This window comes from Protopterus annectens, chromosome 17.part0 (genome assembly GCF_019279795.1).
Source record: "Protopterus annectens isolate FY-2018-M chromosome 17.part0, PAN1.0, whole genome shotgun sequence".
NCBI classification, from domain to species: domain Eukaryota; kingdom Metazoa; phylum Chordata; order Ceratodontiformes; family Protopteridae; genus Protopterus; species Protopterus annectens.
In genome coordinates, this window is record NC_056751.1 from 533,980,344 (window position 1) to 533,996,530 (window position 16,187).

Consider the following 16,187-nt stretch of genomic DNA (forward strand, 5'->3'; position numbering starts at 1 on the left):
TGTATGCTGCTTAAATCTCATATAGCAGTTGAACTAAAAGAGGCAGAACTAGAAGTGATTGTAGAAACAAGAAGGATATTACCTGATGCTCCATCATTATAGTTAACAGATGGCCCCATGTACATCAGAACATCATCCAGTAGTACCACGAAGCTCTGCAGAAACAATATGACAATATAATAATCCAAAAGCCGAGGGATTAGTAGGCTGACTGATGCTTGTTACAGCTATCAATGACATAATTAAATATAATTTACATAAAAAATGCCAGCTTGTGACCGGCTGGCAAAAAATAAATTAAAATAATATAAACCAACAAAAATGGGTATTCACTTTATCCCACATTATTTAACACGCAAGTGCTTTCACCTCCTTTCAAGGAGAATACATCAGATAAAAATGATAAAGAGTCCAAGGTTATTTAAAACAGTTTGAATAGCCAGTCAAAATTTATCATACACTATATTAAAAGAAGACAAAGTAAAGAAACATCCTCTTAGTTTGTGTAAAGATACGTTTGTTTACAATAAGTTTGAATTTATTGTGCTTGTTTAGCCTTGGGAAAGCACAGGTATTAAGCTTAACGTACCATTCATATTTCCAAAGTCCAGATAATTTTGTGACCCCCCCCCCACCATACATGAAATTACTTCATCAAGCAAAAAAAAGACAAACCCTTTAAAATGACTGCATATTGTGCTTGGTCTTTATGAAAAGTAGTTTAATTATACTGTTGTTTAAGGCAATAAGGGTATTTGCTATGAAAAATGCAAAACAGTACAGAACTAAATGTGTAAATAACATTCCCAGAGATACAGTTAAAGAGGCCTGGAGGTTTATAACTTGTTTTTGTTGGCTTGTTTTATTTTAAACTGACAAATAAGGCATTTTGAATGAGGCATATTAAGCAGTATTATTCATCTCTATACTTTGCAGTTTTGCTGTCTGCAGTACTGTGAGTAAATGGTATGTTGATTTGTTGTTACTAGGATAACACACAGATTGACACATTTTATGTTATAGAATATTAATCAAGGTCAGTCTAATCAAATCTTAACCATTGGCTCAATGGTATAGTAGGATTAAGTTCTTACTATGACCTGGGTAACCTGAGTTGGATGGGTCAGGCTTCAAAAAGTCATGCAAGGGAGGTTAGGAATGAACTGCTGATGTTAGGACACCTATCATGGGGTGAGGGAGTGGTGGTTTTAATTGACTGAGTGCCATAGGAAGAATTAGACCAAGACTCGGGCCATGGGTGATGGTAGCCATATTCAGTATGTGCATGTGTGTATGTGGGGTGTGTGTATGTGGGTGTGTGTGTGTGTGTGTGTGTGTGTGTGTGTGTGTGTGTGTGTGTGTGTGTGTGTGTGTGTGTGTGTGTGTGTGTGTGTGTGTGTGTAAGTATCCATGGATATGGGGAGGGTAATACAATATAGTGAAGCTAGTGCTTGTGTCAGCCACCATGGGAGGGTTAGAATTTTAAAAAGAATCCTTTGGGATACCTAGATAGAATCCCATCCAAGCAGAGAATATATAAGCTGAATGGTTGTGGGAGAGTTGATGGTTGGCAGAAAGTGGGGATCAAAATGACACAGAAAAACATGTACTCAACATCTGATATTTAGAAAATACACTCGATGCTGTGTATATCAGTTTTTTCAGACAGTGGGAATGCAACACAGTTACATTCCTGACTTTCCTTTGACATATCTCATATGAAAAGCTGTTACAGAAAATATGATATACCTTCTCTAGACTGGTCCTATGATTATATGTTTTTTTTTTTTTGCCTTTTACGCAATAAAAAATTCAACACAGATGGGAATGTGAGTGCATTTGTTGACCTAGATAGCATACATGCTTATATTCCCAACCCACTGTGCAAATGACAAGCTGCAGATTAACAAATACAAAATTAACTTAGAGAAAAGGAATACAACAGCAGGTAAAATACCAATGCAAAGGCACAGAAAGTTAAAAGCGCTAATGGAATTTCAGACATCCATTTTGATAATTGTCTTTCATTTTGATGCTTGATATATTTCATTTCCTTTATTAAATGCAAAGAAATGGAGCCAATACTTTTTTGACAGTATCTTTTTATTATTAAGTTTATCAGGTATAACATACAGAACATTTTGAGTCAAGTATATAAGAAGGAAACTGACAATTCTATTATTTATATATTGATAGACTAGGCTGAAAAGAATAAAATGAATTAAGTGTAGGCATACCAAACTGGGAAAAAATGGGGATAAAGCAGTTTTAATTTAGCTTTCAAACTGCAAAGAATCAAATACAGTGCTGACAAAACATGAAAAAAAAAATCTACACTTCCCTTGAGACTTGCTAAAATAATGCCTGAAACGGATGAAATGCGGGCTTTTATGAATACTGAAGAAGGATTGAAAGGGCAATAAACCTATTTTTAATGTCTGAGAAATGAAAGATAGCTGGAAATTAAACCTGATGCACTTAGCTGACCATCTTCTAAATGATTAGGTGAGGCTGAATCAAAAATATTTATGTAAGTAGTTTCTACAACAAATGACCCATTTATACTGCTCATAGGTTCATAGGTGTTTACTAGGCTAATGACCACAAGGGCCTTTTTAAGCCTAGCCATGCATCCCAAATCTCTGACAAGTTCTGATACCCTTGATAAGTGTAAGCATGGGCCTGGGAGATGAACCATTTACAGGTTATCTGTGTCCATTAGAGACACAGGTGCCAAACCAGGGATGAAATTCCGGTTTCCCGTCCAATTGTCCAAATTGCACTTGAATTGGGTTAGGGAGGAACTCTGCTTCACATGGATGGGGAGCCTATTCCATAGATGGGATAGCCTCTGACATACATACCTATCTCTTCAGCAGGAACTATTTATATCACAGGCAAGGTTTAAGTTTTTAGAATGGGTAATTATGGTGCTATTTGTTTTTTGGATATGCCAGAGGTCCATCAGAGTGGCGTCTAACAATGCCCTGTATGCCAGGCATAGATCTCCCCTCAAAAGCCTGTAGGAGACAGAATACAGGGATAGGGCCTTGAGGCAGTCTGCATACATAGCCGGCCTTAGGCATAGGCCAACTAGGTGGCCGCCTAGGGTGCCGCTTTAGTAGGGGCACCTTTCCAGTATTTATTTGGTGTAGGTAGACCAGGATGGGGGCACTGGGTGGTGTGGTGGGGGGTGCCATGGTGCCCTTTTGCCTAGGGCACCAGTTGACCTAAGGCCGCTCCTGTCTGCATAGGACATTTTACTTACAATTACACCCTGTATTCTTTTAGTGAAGAACCTCTGTGGACATTCCAATTGTTGGATATGCATGGTTAATTACATACCAAAGGGGGCATTGTACTCAGCAATAGTTCTGATGAATGCCGAATACAGTGGAACAATGACGTTCTTGGACTTAGATGCCATACCTTTGTTTATAAGCTGTGCAATATAGAATGATTTCCCCACCACTGTAGACACATGATGGTCAAATACTAGATTACTATCTATGTGTGTCCCTAAGTCCCTGACTACCGGGTCAACTCTAAGGGATGTGTTGTCAATATCATAGTTACCAGTGATGGATGACCCAAAGTGTATATTTTAATTCTTTTCCATTCTGTTTTAATGTGCTATTTCTGGTTCAATACTTCTTCCCCAAATGCACTGCACCCACACAAACACACATTCAAACATTAATGCACCTCTGGTTTCACTTTTTAGATTATTTTATTAGCTGGCTAATTAGCACCTTATTGAGTGTATATTCCCCACATTTTCTCATAGATTAGTGAATCAAGGAAGTATGGATGTCATCACATTTATATTTTACCCTGCTAAAATAACTGTTCTAACATGACAGCACAGCACAAGAGAAATGAGAGTGGTCTAATTGGTGGAGTATATACAGATGAGATGAGGGGAAGGTAGTTCACACAGCCTACCTTGACCTTGCCAAGGCTTTTGACACCATTCCCCACTCGGGAATTATAGAAAAACTCACCAGCCTGAACATAAACCCCTACGTCATGAGATGGATTGCCAACTGGCTTACAGACAGAACTCACACGGTAAGAATAGCGGGCTCCAGGTCCGACTGTAAACCATTCACAAGTGGTGGCCCACAAGGCTCGGTCCTGGGATCCCTACTGTTCGGCATATACTTCTCAGAAGTACAGACAAACAGAGAAGGTCTATGGCTAACCAAGTTTGCCGATGACTGCAAACTGGGAGCCATAATTGACTCTCCGGCTGACATGGACATTCTCCAAAAGGGCCTTAGTGAGACAGACACCTGGTGTCAAAGCCATGGTCTCAAGCTAAATGCCAATAAATGCATAGTCATCCCGTTTGGGAAAATCAAAACACCCATGAATTACCACATAGGTGGCAGCCCCCTTAATACAGAAGAGGTAATAAGCGATCTGGGGACCCAGGTAGATAGTAATCTCTCCTTTGACAATCATATTGCCAAAGTAGTTAGGAAATCCTTCTATGTAGCCCATCTAATTACTAAAGGGTTCGCATCTAGAAATAAAGAGGTTATAGTGCCCCTCTACTCGTCACTCATCAGACCCATCATCGAGTACAATGCCCCATTTGGGATGTACCTCACAAGACACTTCCAACAGCTGGAAAGACCACAAAAGTACCTCACCAAGAGGATTACTGGCCTCAAACATATGTCCTATACAGCCCGACTGGAAAAATTCCAGCTGTACTCAGTCACATATCGCTTACTCAGAGGTGATCTCTGCCTGACTTACAAAGCCAAGTCCAACTCAGAATTGATGGAAATGCTCCACCTAAAGAAATCCAAGTCACTGCGAGCCACTCGCTCTAGTGAGCTAAGCTTTGCCACAACAATAAATAGAACATGCTGGAGGGATAGATTCCTGTCACAGAGACTCCCCATGCTTTGGAACAAAATTCCTAACTACATTAGGCAGAACCCCTCACTAACACTCTTCAAGAGAAACCTTGACGAGTGGATAGGTAACAGAAAATACACCCCTGGGATCACTTCATTGGCTCTTCTTGACAGAAGCACAGTTAATTAATCAATGGGGTGGCAAAAGCTGACACACTCTGGCTAGGCTTATAAATGCCCTCGGGCAGATAGCCTAGTACTTACCTTTGAACCTATGAACCTATGTATCCACAGCTTCTTTTATGTAATTTCTAATGGGATGGGATAAGCAGGCATTATATGAAATAAAACTGCTGTATTAAAATACAAAATAGATCAATATATGTACACTAGTGCTGGAAGCATGTCACAATTATATTCATGTTTACTGATCTCACTCCTTTCGTCCTGTAACAGATCCATTTATGATAATGTGTGCATGATACTTAATATTTTTCAACTCCTGTTTCAGATCTGCCTTTCCATTTTGGAAACTTATTGTGGTCCAAACATTAAAGTAGCTTTGGAGTTAAGAGTTTAATTTTTGACAAGTGTTTCACCAATGAAGTAATGTTAAAAAAATCCACATTCGTTTTGATAAGCTTACAGCATGCAAAGCTTATCCCAGTGCCATCATTAAAATAGCTTTAGGCTACGCTCTGGTAACTTCTAAAATTTTTGAAGAGTCAGAAAAAGAAAGTGGTGCTTGCACAATACATAGATTTTTCACCCAAAGGATGACGTGTCTTCGCAAACTGAGAACATTTCAATAATACAAAGCAAGACACATGTCTGTTATTCTCAACAAAAGAGAAAACAAGGAAAACAAGTTGTTGGTTACCTAGTTTATCCAGTAAAGAGGGGAACTGGACAGATTAAATAAATTAAGCAGTCCTTAACTTCTTTTTCTGTGTTTCATTTGCAGAGATTGACAGTTGTATCCTGAAACTATTTTCAAGACTACTGTCATGAAAAACTTATGCAAGCAGTAATACCATCTGGGGGGGGGGGGTCTATATTACAAGACCGAATATGCATTCTTTCAAAATAGTCTTGGTTGAACATAAAAGGCTGAAAACGCAAAATATCGAATTGGCTGTTAAGCGAATTCTTTCCCTGGTAAAGAATTCGCTTGGCTGCTTCAGTACTTTGCTGTTTTCGGCACTGTAGTGCGGTCTCTGAGTTGGTATTTTTAATTAGGGGGTGTGGGTGGCACAGCCCCCCACTTAATGTAATGTTTGAAATTGTTTTTTTTTTTTTTTTTTTTTGTTGGAACAGCGATTTTTTTCCCTTGGAAACAAATCACTGTTCTGACACTTTATCATTGTAGGCTTTCACTTACATAGGGTTGATTAATCACCGTTCGCTTTTTAAGCGTTTGGTGATCTAATATAGACCCCATCTAGAGTAGGCACTAGAAGGAAATAGCCCAAGAATATTGTGAGGCTACCCCAGCCCTTCATTGTCCTTAATTTCTCTGTCATGTCCACACTGAAGAGCATTATTGTGCCTATAAATGGCCTCCACAATTGTTTTTGGCTGAGTTTCTTGCTGTATGGCTTTGAAATTTTAAAGGGCATTTTATAAGTTTCTTAATGCTATCCTTTGTTTCCCTTTACACTTGAATATTTCACATACTGTGAACTTTTAAAATGGCTAAATGATTAGTTGTCTGATAAGATATGTATTTAATTGTAGATCTGCAACAGAGTTTGTGTGCGTGTGTGTGTGTGTGTGTGTGTGTGTGTGTGCTCACGTGCATGTGAGTGCGCGAGTGGGCTCACGTTCTCCAAGAAGAGTAACACTGGTACTTTTCTGACTCTTTTGGAGCTGTGACATTCTGCTTTACATATTATGAGACAGAGCATACATTTTACCAACATAATTCTTTTTTGTGGTAATAAAACACTTATCTGATAAACCCAAACTTGACTTCTCTGAATGGAGCTGTTACATGGAAGGATGATCTGAGCTGAGGTGAGATACTTTGCATTTCACTTTGTAACAATAAAGAAATAACTTACCATATTTTAAAATAATTCTGAAAAGCAAAACTGAGAATTGTACCACTTTTCTGACTGGTCTGGTGCTATGATCTTCTGCTTTGTATTTTATAAAATTTATTTTATTTTAATTTACATTTGTAAGATATCATAGCTCAGCTCGGACCATTTTTACAAAATATGCTATTCTGTGGCATTAGCCACACTGTTTGAAATGCCTGAATGGTATTAATTTGAATAGAACTGTGATATGGGGTATTCTGAATTTAGCTGTGATATTTTGCATTGTACTTTATAGTGGTGAAAAGGTAACACACACATAGTTAAAAAAATGGGACACATACTGATAGCAACACAGTGGTATTAAGTGGAGCTGTGATATAAAGCAAGATGTACCATTTTGAAATAAGCACTTAATATAAAGGTCAGAAATTCAAATTAAGCAGTCCACGATCTCTGGAAGTTGTTTGGCTTCTTGGTTTTATAGTTATCTGAATAAGAGAGCCTTTCAGGTTACCATTGGCATCACTATATCAAACACAAGAAAATTTATTAGTAGTGTTTTTTTAGGTCTATTATAAGCCCTACACAGTTTTCTCTATTAAATTAAACCCTGATCTCCCAAAATTAGATTTAACAGTGTATGCAGATGATATACGTCTTGCAAGTTTTGACAAAAAAATCACCAATTTACAAAATAAACTACTAGCAAACTTTAACTCTTTATAGAACTGATAACACAAAACAGACTTACAATCAGCATTAGGAAATCTACAGTCAAGATCTTTGCAACACCACAAGTGCTGGGGCTCTGTGGGAAAGCCTTAGCTCAGACGTTTTCCCCATCATGCTAAACCTTTCCAGTTCAGAAACTGCTCTACTACTGAAGCTTTCCATGGAGAGCAGTCTTGTGGTCAGAACTGCATGCTAATCCAGCAGTCCAGGGGAGTGTCTAATGTTTATTAGACATGGAGGAAAAATTAACCACAATAAAGCACTGTAATCACCCATTCACTCCTGTGAGTGAATTCATGGTGCAGGTAAGTTCAAGAAAGATGTGGGGATGTGTTGTATGTTAGTGTATGTATTTATGTGTAAATGTCTGCCAGGGAATGACTAAAGATGCATGAATGCATGTATATGCATGTGTGTCTATGTGTGTATGTGACTACCATGGTTTAGGCAGGGAAATTAAAGTCTGGATATGTGTGTGTGTGTGTATTTGTAACTACCAGGGTGGTTGAACTGCAAGTTAGGCAGGGAACTGTGAGTCTGGATATGTGTGTGAATGTGTGTGTGTGTGTGTGTGTGTGTGTGTGTGTGTTTTGGATTGTGCATGTGAATGAATGGATGAGGGTTTCTGTGGTAGTGATAGAGTGTGAGGGGAATAGGGCTTGTTTGCTGATGGGTTTATGTGGCTGTGTTTTTGTGGGAATGTCTGGAAATGTGTGTGTGTGTGTGTGTGTGTGTGTGTGTGTGTGTGTGTGTGTGTGTGTGTGTGTGTCTGTGCGTGTGTTGGCTACTAGGCAAAACTCTAGGGCAATTTGGTTAGACCGCTCTAGTGTGCGATTCAGAAGCTTGCTAATGAGCTGAAAATGAAGTCCTTCTCATAGCAATCATACTTGCCTGATAATCACATTTTCTCACCATCTCACTAATTGACCAAACTACATTGGGCAGTTAGCATGAGCAGTGAGTATGTTTCTGAATCCTGTACAAAAAGGATCCAATTCAGATTACATTTGGAGACCTTTTTGGGAATGCAATTAACCAGGCTTAGAAGCACAAATACTTAGGCCTTCTCATGAGTCATATCTATCCTACCTTCCAAACCATAAACTGAGATAATTGCACAAAAGTTATTTTATTAGGTAAACTGTGATGTGCAATTTCATCTGAGCTTTCTCCTGAAGCAAGAATGGCAAAATAAGTATTATTACCAACATTCTTTTTAATTCCCTCTGTAAAGACCATAATACCCCAAGCCATTGTAACCAGAATGTGTTTTTTTGTATTATTTTAGCTAAGACCAGATGCCATCACTGCTTACTTTTGCAGAAAACAAGGTAAAGCAACACAACTTCCTGCAGCTTTCCTTATCAGATTAATGTACACATATATCCTCCTTTATCTTCAAAGCATTCAGCATTAACTACCCCACATGATCATTGGACTAATAATGACAATGTGTTAACCCTAAAAAGACCCATTTCAGCCGAACCACTTGAGAACAGGATTTCTCCAAATTGTGTACAATTTGCTGGAACAGTCTTTCTACAGAAATTAAGCAGCAACAAACTTTTGCAACCTTTTAAAACAATGTAATTCTTTTTTTCTTTTCAAGAAATATGAATGCTTTGGCTTTAGAGAGGCAGTTCCTGGGATTCAGAAATATTTTCTTTGCCCACACTCATTGCCTTACACATGTTGGTTAATTAGGATAAGAGAGAGAGATTCTGATTCAGAGACATGGTATAGCTGCAATAAAAATACCTCATTAGTTGCTTATTTTTTCTAAATCAAACACTGCATTTACATGACTGCACAAATGGTCTGCTTTGCAGCCCTAAGCATCACGTTGGCAAAAGGTATTCTCTCACACACACACACACACACACGTTCATCCAGTCTCAGCATCCCTTACCCATCTATTGCACTGGGAGCACACACACGCACGCACACGCACACACACCTTGTAATCCCCTGCCAATCTTCCATAGTGTGACCACTCAGGTGGACAAATATACACGTGGAAACAGGAATTCATTCAGCCACATTCATGCTGCACTCACTGAGATACAGCTCCTCTGTACTTAACTGCACCATGAGTATTCCCATAGGTGATGGGCCTTCTTTCAACAGTGCTCATGGTTTCCTGCTTTAAAAAAATTGTAGTAATTTGGGACCCACAAGTATTTGACATGATAAATTAGCATTATCCATTCCCCCAGACTGCTGCATTAGTTTTATCCTCTCCTCATTACGGCCCCAGTGTGTAAACCTAATGAGAGAAGGCATCCCACTAAGCCTTTCTGACTCACTAGAAGTTTATGCCTTAATTTGTTTACTATATAAAATTGTCTGCACTAAATACAGAATAATAATAAACCTTCCCCCTGCTTTATCTTCTGCCTCCACTACTACGCTGTTGAAAAACTTATTTAAATTACACTTAATGAACTCCTGGCTATGTCCATGCATTACCTAACCTTCTCTGTTTCTACCACCCCAGATAGCTTCATTTCCAATTATACCTATTGTATTTTTTCTACAGTATCAGGAATTTTTTTCTGCTATAGTTTCTAATAGTTATACTAGCTCATACTAAAACTTACACTAATTAATTTCTAAGTAGTCTCTGTCTGTTTCTATAGGCAGTTATAATGCTTATCTAGTGTCAATTTCTGTATCAGTTTTATTTTTTTATCTAGTGTCAAATTTTTGTTTTTGTATCAAAAGTTGTATTTGTATTTATTGTCAATTTTTTTGCTTCTGTATATTGTTATCATATTGTTCAACTATTTGCTTTTCTGTGCTGAATGTGGTGTTTTTCTCCCTGGGCCTCTGCTGGAAATGGACATGTGTCCAGTCGGACTATCCAGGTAAACAAATGTAAAACAAAATAAATAAAAAATAAAAACCAAGTCTATGAATTTAAATAAGCAAACTTGGTAATCTCAAATATAATCTTTACATATGTAATATACTATGCTACTGTTGTATTTAATACTGTTATTGTTATAGTTTTTGTCTTGTTACTACTGCAGTATTTAATACTGTTACTGTTATGTTTTGTCTTGTTAATACTGCAGTATTTAATATTGTTATTGTACTCACATCCATTTTTTTTCTATATGTTTTCATTTCTCTGCTCCTGAGAGAGCTTAGGTCATAGCTGGAAAGGGATTTGTGACAATTGCACTTTTCTAGTAAAAATAAATAAATAAATAAATGAATAAACAAACAAACAAATAAATAACAAAGGCTGCCCATGCACTGAAAACATGAAGCTGAAAATAAAGGTGTAGATTTCATCAAATGTTTGACAGTTTTGATAGCAGTTATGATTGTCAAATGAACAAGATATCCACAGAGATGGTGGCCTTTGGAAATATTAAAATATGACTTATGCAATAAAGTCTGGCAGCTTAGAGAGAGAATTTGGGATACAGAGTGGCAATCTGCTTTAGAGTGTCACAGTTCTGTTTGTTAGCAGTCTGTATGGTCCAATTTTCTTTTTAATTAGCATAATGTTTCTACAATCGACCCGTCACATTTAATATATTTATCCCTTCTGTAGGCTGTTTGCTAAAAAGTAATAGCAGATGACCATGTTAAGCTCCTGTCAATCTGTCCAGAAAAAAGTCCCCTGGAATTAAACAATGAATAAACAAACAACAGTAATCTTCTTTATATTATTCCTAATCTGCTTTTCTTTCTTTAAGTGATGTTACTGTTGCAGATTAACAGAATTAATTTCTGTAAACTGGCATGTTATTCCACAACTATTTTCAAAATGTTACAACTTACTAAAATCCTCTTATGTTTTTGGATGATGACAGTTTTTATTTTTTAACCCTTCTATATCTGGCATTCTGCCAGTGCCCATCTTTTCCTCATGCCTTCATTCGTGGCACCTTGTTATGGGAGTTTTGTTAGTGTTGCAGGGCCCATCTTTTCCTCATGCCTTCATTCGTGGCACCTTGTTATGGGAGTTTTGTTAGTGTTGCAGGGCCCATCTTTTCCTCATGCCTTCATTCGTGGCACCTTGTTATGGGAGTTTTGTTAGTGTTGCAGGGCCCATCTTTTCCTCATGCCTTCATTCGTGGCACCTTGTTATGGGAGTTTTGTTAGTGTTGTGCCGCTGTGACCCTGGGCCAGAATACTGAGGTCTGCTATTCTCTAACCTGAGTATGTACTACAAAGGCTAAGCAGATGAGCACTTGTACATCATACTGGGCATGTCTCTGTGCTTGGACTTCCCACTGCCATCCTTCATCAATGGTCAAGTCTTCCCATATCCAGTAGAGGCTGAGACCTTGAGGTACTCCACCCAGAGGAAACAGATCAGACTTTTGGCTACTCGTTCCTGTCAGAAGACTTCCTATGTCAGGCACTAGTCGAAGCTGGAACTTTAATCACACAGCCAGAAATTCTACCTTGGTGCAAACAGACTGCATAAATTTACACTTTAATAGTAACACTTGCAAGTTTCTCCCAAGTACAGAACTGCTCAGGTAAATATTTGTTTGTTTTCAAAAACTGTTTAACTGCTTAATATTTCCATCTCAAATACTTAGCATATTTTAACATCATCCATTAGAGAGAGGGGTTTGAGTACTCTCAGGGGCACACTGGATGATGTACTTTCCCTGGTGTAGACTGGAGAGACCACCACTTCTATTCTGAGAGGAGAGATAGGGCCACTTGAACAAGTGAGGGCAGTCCTCTGCAGATGGCCCATTGCATGCTTGTCACCAGTACCTAACTGAATTTGCAAGTTAGGGATGGAGAGAAAATCAGAAAAAATGTAAACTGCTCCAATGGCTATCTAAATGATTGCCCCACCTGTATGACTCTTGCCCTCTCTGCTTCACATCTGCAGGCTTTGGGGTTCCAACTTGCCGTCTGTTCGTTATTTGTGCAGGGGGTACATTTTCTCTCCATAGTTGCAAAACTTACTTCCTTTGCTTGATTGTAAGCTTTAAAACTATAAATGTTACAGTTACCTTTGTCTGTATCTCAGGTTATGAATGAAAATGGTCTAGAATAGACCAATTGTCCAGTTAGCAAATAAATATGCGGTGGTAGGGATTGTGTGACTTTTCTTTTTTTCAAAACACAAAAGGTAAGGCTATTGCTCCATTAGGCATGTATTGCAATGTCAGAAGCATGTATATTGTTAGGATTGGATAAAAGCATGCATTTTCAGGGTGGTGTTTATTCCAGTGTTGGCATTATGAGCAGCAGACAATAGCTATATGAAACAGAAGTAAATAAGTTCACCATATGCAGTATAATTGTGTAAATTAAGAAGTCTAATTTCAGTGTATATTCCAACATACACATGCTGTTGCCAGTAAACTGCCTGCAGTTTTTATGAACATGTTTCAAAGAAAAAAAAAACATTAAAGGCAATCAAAAATCAGATTTATAAAAGGAATAAAAATTGCTGAATCTGTTTTGCGGATACACAAAATTACAGTGAAGCAAAGCAAAATGGTTAGTTTACATTATGATTTTTATGAGCACGTTTGGCCCATCCCCCTCCCCTACTCCCAGGAGGCTAGGACTCATTCCAACACAGAGTACGAAAGCACTCTAATAAATTTAAATTGTGCTTGTGTGTACATTCAGGTCATTACTTGCAGATGAGAGCCTTTATATTCTGGCCTGATAAATGATGCCGTAAATCTCTCTAAAGCTGCCAGCTAATCTCCCTGAGGCCCTCTTTCTGAAATTAGAAAGTGAAATAAATAAAAAGAAGCAACAAGGCAGAAGATAAAATTGTACTGCAGTTAGAATGTACTAGCACCTAGCCATTCATTTTTCACCATAGGATAAAATAGTTTCCTAATGCTGTGTAGTTTTTCCTGGTGGCTGATTTGACATACAGCTCTCCTTCCTTAACAAGAGATGATGACCACCTGACATTAACATTACTGGCTATAATGATTTTGGAGTTCCCTACAAAACCTTTAACTTGGATCCTGAAACAGGGACAGTGAGTTGCAAGAAAGTCATCACCACTTAATATTACTTCATTTTAAATACCATATTCTTTGAGTAGTGCTTGCAAAATGTGCACGCTCTTCCGTGTATAAGATGCAAAGTCTATGCCCGTAGCTCTGGACAAAGAAGGAGAAAATGACACAAAAAGAAAGAAACGGGTAAAATAACTCATCAAAATAAGCAGTTTGGTTCGACTCTCCTACACTGGTAAATATGCTTCATCCATTCTGAAATGTCAGTTATTTATTTACATATCTATCCTTCTAGTTATTTATTTATTTGTACATATAAGAGAACTGGAGCACTATGGCCTGTTTTTAACTTTGACCTAGGTACTTTAAAAATACCATTATGCTTAATAATAAGACCCCTTCCAGCCATGTAAAACAAAATATATAAGAACAATAAGACTCCTATAAAAATGTCTGTAAACAGTATATTATTTAGCTGCCCCCCCATACACATTTACAAGAAGATTCATGCCCGAAGTGTTGATTTAATGCTTTTGTAAAACTTGGAGTTAGTATGTGTGCTACTTAGATTTCAAGTTGAAGAGAATTCTATTTGTGCAATGCATGGATTAAAAAAAGTCATAGATGTACAGTGTCATGACCATAAGGGGTGAGCTAGATTAAGTGAAGTAGTAGTGGGTGATCTGGTTGTCCGAGCTGAGGCATTTTGTTTAAGATTCTGCACACAGAAATCTGTTTCTGTCTTGATGAGGTAGATTTAAAAAGCCTTGATTATGACCTAGGTAAGCCATGATCGATTACAGTGATTTGCCAGTGTTCAGAAGCTTACCTTTGCACCACATGTTTTGCTTAAACTACCAAACAGTACTATTCCTCATTATGAAAAGCTTTCAGCATCTTCTCCGCTAAGAAAAATGCTTTAAAAATATACATTTTTCATATGCTGATGTCACTGAGTAAAAACAGGGAACATCAAAATCAGTGTAGGAAAAACATTAGTTGTGTCCATAAACTTTAATGGGTGTACCACTGCTCATGTACTAGTTTTCCCAATTAAAGTCTATGGATGTACCACATGTTATCCCATAATTACACTGCAGTAGGAAAAACTAAATTTATTTGTGCTGTGGTTTAATAAAAAAGCTTACAAAACTTTTTTTATTAAAAAAAATGAACCAAAAATGTAAGGAAGCTGTGACAATTGGGGAGAGATGGGTGAAGGCTGCCAGCCTAGTCAAATAGAATTTGATATATAATTCTGGCATTTATAAATAAATGTAAAATACAGGCATGTTTTCTTGAGTGTAAAAGAATACTGTGAAATGTGGAACTGCAAAATATGTGACAACATTGCATTTTACTGGCCCAGTGAAGCATGTTGTGACCCTATCATGTTAGAATTCGGCTCCAGTGAGTCTGGATGAAGGTTTCATGCCCATTGTTTTAAGGCTAAAGTTTATGACAAGAATTTACATGTGGAAGGTGCTTTATTGCTCTGGTTTCTGTTAGAGTATATATGTGAAATGACTTTGATTGTTGTAAGTTTCTGAGCAGGTGTTAGGTTGCTAAATAATGCAGTTTGTTTGCCTGGGAAAACCTAAGTGTCAACATGATGTAATTTGGGAGGGACCCAGCAGACATGTTTGTTAGTAATGTTTAAATACTATTTCTCAAAAGAGACTGGACGCATTTTGATCTTGGGTATCTAACTCAGCACTCTGCCTAATCTCACATGTAAGTTTCTAGTACTGTGATTTCTTGTAGGAATAGTTAAAGCTAGTCTTGTGTTTTAATTATTTATTATTAAATATTTTTAAAACCTTCTACCTGTGGCTGGTTTATGTAGAGATAAATTATGCTTTAGCATACATTATATATTTATAGAGTTTACTGTCTAAGCCCTTCCAATATGCCTAGACTGAATAGTCACACTACCATTGGATAATAATACTGTACAGTAATAATTGGACACCCTTTTAAGTGCCTTTTAGTAGTTGATATTATTAGCTGGGTGGTGGCAGGGATTACTACCATATGGTCTGGGTAAAGGGGCACAGCTGGAGAATCTGTGTCGGCCTTTCTCAGGAGTGTCTGTGAAGTTGTATAAATACTTATCTCAAAGTGTGTGTGTATGTTGTGTCAGCTACTTGGCAGGGACACGAATCACTGGTTGGACAGAGAGGATACTGGAGGTTCTAGCTTGCCAAGCTAGGCTGAGACCTTGACCCTATAGCTGTGCCAGAGGGTAGCCTTATTGGGGACCTGGTGAGCAAAGGAGCAACCAGCCCCAGACTGACTGTGATCTCTGTGTGCACTTAAGGGAAATTTACTTTACTGTGTATATTAGTTATCCTTTTCTCTTCTATGAGACAACCTCCCTGCTGTTAGTGCTGAGGATTGGTGCTCCTTGATTGCTGGGCCAGGGCACGGTCATCACAGAAGCACAAGTGGGAAAATACATTGTGGCACTTGACTCACCAAATGCTGCTATGTCTATAGAAATATAGACAAATCACTTAAACAGCATAGGTGCTAGAGGCACTGTATGAGGAGGATGAGAATGAACAGTG

The 16,187-nt window shown here is 38.0% G+C and overlaps 1 long non-coding RNA gene across 1 annotated transcript in view; it reads left to right on the plus strand.

Moving 5' to 3' along the window:
• Positions 1-13,449: 13,449 nt before the first annotated feature.
• The window catches only part of LOC122791709, a 129,710-nt gene continuing 126,972 nt past the window's right edge, over positions 13,450-16,187 (plus strand). Inside the window, exon 1 of the long non-coding RNA XR_006363190.1 lies at positions 13,450-13,852. This is a non-coding gene — a long non-coding RNA (uncharacterized LOC122791709). The remainder of the gene's footprint in view (positions 13,853-16,187) is intronic.